At 46.4% G+C, this 6,000-nt stretch overlaps 1 protein-coding gene across 1 annotated transcript in view; it reads left to right on the top strand.

The window, feature by feature from the left end:
- Window positions 1-4,775, top strand: part of CELF3 (CUGBP Elav-like family member 3) — a 55,587-nt gene extending 50,812 nt beyond the window's left edge. The window contains exon 13 of the mRNA XM_030187045.1: window positions 4,480-4,775. The gene's annotated coding sequence lies outside the window, so the exon portion shown is untranslated. The remainder of the gene's footprint in view (window positions 1-4,479) is intronic.
- The last annotated feature ends 1,225 nt before the right edge of the window (window positions 4,776-6,000 follow it).

A 6,000-nucleotide genomic window follows, 5' to 3' on the forward strand; every position in this document is an offset into this window, starting at 1 on the left:
CTTGCCTTAACTGAAACTTGGCTCTCCCCTGATGACTCTACTTTCGTTGCGGCCCTTTGCCATGGTGGCTATCTTTTCTCTCACACCCCTCGCCTTACCGGCCGTGGTGGTGGTGTTGGATTTCTGCTCTCTCCCTCCTGCAAATTCCAACCTCTTCTCACACCCCAGTCTCACTGTTTTTCGTCCTTTGAAGTCGACTCTATCCGCCTCATCACTCCCCTGCCTCTCCATCTTGCAGTCATTTATCACCCCCCCTGATAAGTCTCTTCTATCCTTTCTCACTGACTTCGACACCTGGCTCTCCTTCTTTCATAATCTTTCATCCCCCTCCATTATCCTTGGGGACTTTAACATCCACGCTGATGATCCATCTGACTCCTATGCCTCCCAATTCCTTGCCCTAACGACCTCATTCAATCTTCATCTGTGCTCTTCGGCACCCACTCACCAAAGTGGTCACTGTCTTGACCTTATCCTCTCCTCTAACTGCTTTCCCTCCAGTTTCTATTCCCCCTATCCGACCATCATCTACTAACTTTCACTCTTAAGCACCCTCCTCTCCAGTCCCACCCAATCTCATCCCCCACTTTTAGGAATCTTCAAGCTATTGACCCCTTTAATCTATCCTCTTGTGTCTTTAACTTTTTCTCTACCACCACTCTATCTAAGTCTGTGAATGAAGCTGTTTCTTCCTATACTATTCTCTCCTCTGCTCTTGACACTTGTGCCCCTCCCATGCCCCGTCCTACTAGGCGTACCAAACCCCAGCCTTGGCTAAGCTCTAGAATCCGCTATTCTCGTTCCTGCGCCCGCTCAGCAGAACGTTCTTGGCTTAAATCCCGCACCCTTGCCGACTTCACTCATTTCAAATTCATGCTGAACTGTTTCCAATCTGCCCTTTCACTTGTCAAACAAGGTTACTTCACCCATTTCACTAATTCCCATGGATCTAACCCTTGACTTCTCTTCGCCACACTAAACTCTCTTCTCAAGGTACCTCCATCCCCTATTCCCCCTTCTCTTTCTCCTCAGACCCTAGCTGATTACTTCCATGATAAAATCCGTAAGATTAACCTTGAATTTTCATCCAAACCCTCCCCACCTCTCTCTCCCTTAGTCCTCACCCCCTACTCTCCTTCATCTCCTTCTTTCTCCTCCTTCTCAGAAGTTTCCACTGAAGAAACTGCCCTTCTTCTTTCCTCCTCTAAATGTACTACCTGTTCCTCTGATCCCATCCCTACTTACCACTATCCCTCCTATCATCATCCCTGTCATCTGTCACATCCTAAATCTTTCACTCTCCACTGCAACTATTCCTACGGCCTTCAAACATTCTATTGTCACGCCACTCCTTAAAAAAACCCTCACTTGACCCTACATGACCCTCCAATTATCACCCCCATCTCCCTTTCCTCTCCAAATTACTTGAGCGTGTCGTTCACCGCCGTTGTCTTGACTTTTTCTCTTCTCAACCTATTCTTGACCCATTTCAATCTGGTTTTCACCCTCTTCACTCTACTGAAACTGCACTTACCAAAGTCTCTAATGACCTGCTAATGGCTAAATCCAGAGGTCTCTATTGTATCCTTATCCTTCTTGACTTATCCGCTGCTTTCGACACTGTTGACCACACCTTACTCCTCGATACGCTGTCCTTGCTTGGATTCCAGGCCCTGTTCTTTCCTGGTTCTCTTCCTACCTCTCACTCCGTACTTTCAGTATTCTCTATGGTGGATCCTCTTCAACTTCCCTCCCGCTTTCAGTTGGTGTGCCTCAGGGTTCTGTCCTTGGCCCACTCCTTTTCTCCATCTATACCTCTTCTCTCGGTGCCCTAATCGCTTCCCATGGCTTTCACTACCATCTTTACGCTGATGACTCTCAAATCTACATCTCCACCCCCTGAAATCTCAACCTTAATCCAGGACAAAATCTCTGCCTGCTTGTCTGGCATTGCTGCCTGGATGTCTCAACGCCATCTCAAATTAAACATGGCTAAAACCGAACTTCTCATTTTTCTCCCTAAACCCACCTCCCCTATTCCCCCTTTCTCTATCTGTTAATGGCTCTCATATCCTCCCTGTCTCCTCGGCTCGCAACCTTGGAGTCATCTTCGATTCCTCTCTCTCCTTCTCTGATCATATTCAACAAATCGCCAAAACCTGTCGCTTCTTTATCTTCAACATTAGCAAAATTTGCCCCTTCCTTTCTGAACACGCCACCAAAACCCTTGTTACTTCTCGCTTGGACTATTGTAATTTACTTCTCACTGGTCTTCCACTCAACCATCTCTCTCCTCTCCAATCTGTCCAGAATTCTGCAGCACGACTTATTTTCCGCCAGAATTGTTATGCCCACACTAGCCCACTCCTCAAATCACTTCACTGGCTCCCTGTCCGCTTCTGTAAACAGTTCAAACTCCTCTTACTGACCTTTAAATGCATCCACTCTAAGACCCCTCATTACCTCCCCTCTCGTTTCTCCCCGTGAACTTCGCTCTCTGAACAAATCTCTCTTGTCGTCCCCCTTCTCCTTCACCGCTAACTCCAGACTTCGTTCCTTTTGTCTCGCAGCACCTTATGCCTGGAACCGTCTTCCCGAACCCATACGTCTAGCTCCATCTCTTCCTGTTTTTAAATCTATGCTGAAAGCCCACCTTTTCACTACTGCCTTTGGCTCCTAACCACTACTCATTTGCCCTCCTCCTCTTTACCCATTAATTCCCTTGCCCGTTCTGTGTCTTATCTGTTCTACGTAGATTGTAAGCTCTTTGAGCAGGGACTCTAAGTCAAGTGTTCAGTGCTGCGTGCATCTGGTAGCGCTATACAAATGCTATTAGTAGTATTAGTAGCAACTATGGTAACCCCAAATCTAGAGGGCTAAGAAGGGGTAAAGGGAGTTGAAAATGTCTGAAAGCCATATCAGGTTTGTGACTAAAGAAGACAAGTTAGAATCACTCCTGCTGCTCAGCTCCAGGCTTGGAGCTCCCAGGATGGTCCCCGGTTCCCACCTGCACACAATATGAGCCTGGGATACCAGCTGGACAGTTTACACTCCCCTTGATTTTGGTTATTAAACTCCTTTTCCATAAGTATGCCTGGTCTGTTTGTTAGATGTTTGCCCTGCATGCGGCACTGCAGTTCCTGCCACAGAGCCTAAATCCCTTGTTTGAACAGGGGATGTTTCCAGTAGAGAAAGGAAGTACCATTCTCACATTCCTTTCCCAAAAGGCACAGCTGGACCACTGAATATTACAACTAATTCTAGACTAGTAGCCTTCATCCCTTTGTTAGTAAAGGTGATGGAGGAGTTAGTGGCATTGCAACTGACAAATGATTTGGAGCATCACAACATCTTCCCCAAGTCCCAGTTGGCCTTTAGCAGAAGGTACAGTACAGTTAGGCAAGAAATTAGTGTACAAGGATCATTTCAAAGTTAAATGCTGAAACTTATTAATCTGCCTGCCAGCAGTTCTGATCCAGCTTCTAGGGATTTCCTTGTTTTACATTATCCAAAGTCAAGGAAAATTATTAAAAAAAAAAAAAAAACATTTTCAGCAATGTTCTCCTAGCAAGTTGCAAGGAGGTAGAATGAACTTCCCCATCTGAAAAGATGTCAAACTCATTCTATTCAATTTCATAAGTTATCTTAAAACAATAAACCTGATTCTAAAATAGTTAACTTTAAAAAATTAGCTCTGTTATTGTTTCAGTAATGTAATTCCTGGGTAATGCTCAGTCTCTTAATTTTTGTAAGCCACCCGGAACTCTTTGAGGCAAACGCAGGATATAAATGTGTTAACGTGGAGGCCACAGGACAGACGTTTCCAGAGCTCTTACTCCTTCCACAAGGCTAGCTGAGAATCCCCCTCATTGTACCTGCTTTTCCTTCAGTTCAGAAACAAAGCTTTGTAAAAAGACCTGTACCAATTCATACATGCCGGTTACAGTTCAGGCTGGCATCCACCTTTGCTGCCTACCTCCAGGGTCACCTCCTTGCCCGAGAATAGATTGGAATTTTGCCAGTGCTGACTGAATCCAATGTACGGAGGAGGGAAAGGGGTCTGGGGAATGGACAGGAAACCTCTGGTTTTCTTGGGTGTAGGCCAGAGTCGAAGAGACTTTTCTTCCAGAGGGGGAGACTAGTTACCTTACGAGATAGTAGGAAACAAAACAGGGTGATCTGAAGCCAGTCTGTGCATCTACACTTCTCTCTGTCCCAAACATCATCTCTTCTCTTCAATCCCTTCTCTCCATTCTTTTCCCTTTTCTGTCTGTGCCCAAGCACAACCTAAATGCTCCTGGGGTTGGACGGCTTGCCCTGGTTTACATTTCTGTTCTAAGATGTGGCTCTGGCTGGAGGGCTGCTGGGTGTGCATGAAATACCTCTGAAACGGTGCAGAAAATACCCAGAAGTGACAAGATGGTGGCGCCCGGTCCGTCTTCAGCATTTCATTTCTTTTTCTCATGCATTTTGTTTCAGGGCCAAAACCTGCTGTTGGCGGAACCAGTGGAAACCCCGCTCTCTCACCCCCTCCCACATGCTTTTCCCAACCCCTCTCCGAGGAAGCATTTTCCATGCACATCCGATCTGGCAGGAAGCCCTGGAGACCCAGGCCAGAAGGAGACCTCCATCATCTGTGAGCAAGCTGGTAATTTGTATTAGTGTTTAATGCTGAAATGTTACATCTGCTCTGCAAGCTCCAAAGGAGAATCTCCTCTTCCTCCATTCAGAAAACAGAGCAGCCAACGGAGCCCTAGACTGCCATCAACTTTCTATCCCAGCTACTTCTTTAAACTGGTCTTTTGGTGCTGGTGCAATCGACTTGTGGGTTTCTGGCACTATAGCAGAGAGATGACTGCTCCTGACTCAGCATCCCCCCAGCCCACCGTACCCTATGTCCATCCTCTAGTGATTGTTGGAGGATATGGGATGTCCACCACCTTCTTCCAGGGCTGTAACCAGGTTTGTTTTTCAGGGAACCAATATACATCCAATTAATTTGATTCTTGTACATGTGAATAGCCTGAAAAGCAGACTGCTTTACAGCCCTCTAGCCCTGGCAAGGAATATCCTTTCTGTCTTGGGTTACAGCAGAGTAGAAACCCTGGAACAGATCCAGGACAGTTTCCTGTTTCTAGCACCCGACACCCACAAGGTGCACCAGTGCTGGGAGTGGCAGGCCCTGGGTCCTGACAGCTTCCTTCTAAGGTTTTCCGATGCTTGGGCCCCATTCTCTACCGGCAGCAGGTACCATCCACAGTGCTGGTTACTGCCCACTATAGGGGCAGACGATGTGCACCGAGCGAGGCTTTCACATCAGAAGAACTGTACGCCATGTAGGGAAGGACTACGAATCTAAATGCACTGGACTCCACTACTTCTTCACAGGCAGTGAATACTACAGTAAGACTGTGACAAGTTCAGCCAAGGCTCAATTTGCTCCCTAGTTTTAGCCAAACTTAGAAGCATAAGTTTTGAGGTGAAAATTTATCAGCTTATAAATGTAGGCCTTCCATTCAGTTGCCTAGATTTATCTGCTAATTTTCAGTGGCACTTAACTGGTTATCAGCACGGGAAATGACCAGTTAGCATCTAAGTGAAAACTGTCTATTTGGGGACTTAAGGGGTCAGGATGATGGACCGCATAAACCAGCTATTCAATGTCAAAAGCCCTGCCTTGAATATCTAGGAGTAACACTGCAGGCGGCTGAATGTTGAGCCCCTTAGTGCTGCAACTCAGTTCTAAGCTCCTAAAGCAACTCCCTTTTCATGCTGCTTAATTTAGAAGTTTAGTGAAATTTGATGCATCCGTATAGGCAACACAGCCTTAGTCAGTTTTCAAAGAGGCCAATTAGGTGCACAGGATTTATGCTTCTAGCAGGCCCTCAGGGTTTTTGTTTTTTTTTCCCCAGGTTTCATACTTTGCCACTGTAGGTGCCTCTCAGTCCCCCTCCTAAAACCCTGCACGTGTCTCTTTGAGAGCATCCGCCAACAGTAAGG

This window comes from Microcaecilia unicolor, chromosome 14 (genome assembly GCF_901765095.1).
Source record: "Microcaecilia unicolor chromosome 14, aMicUni1.1, whole genome shotgun sequence".
Classification (NCBI taxonomy): Eukaryota; Metazoa; Chordata; class Amphibia; order Gymnophiona; family Siphonopidae; genus Microcaecilia; species Microcaecilia unicolor.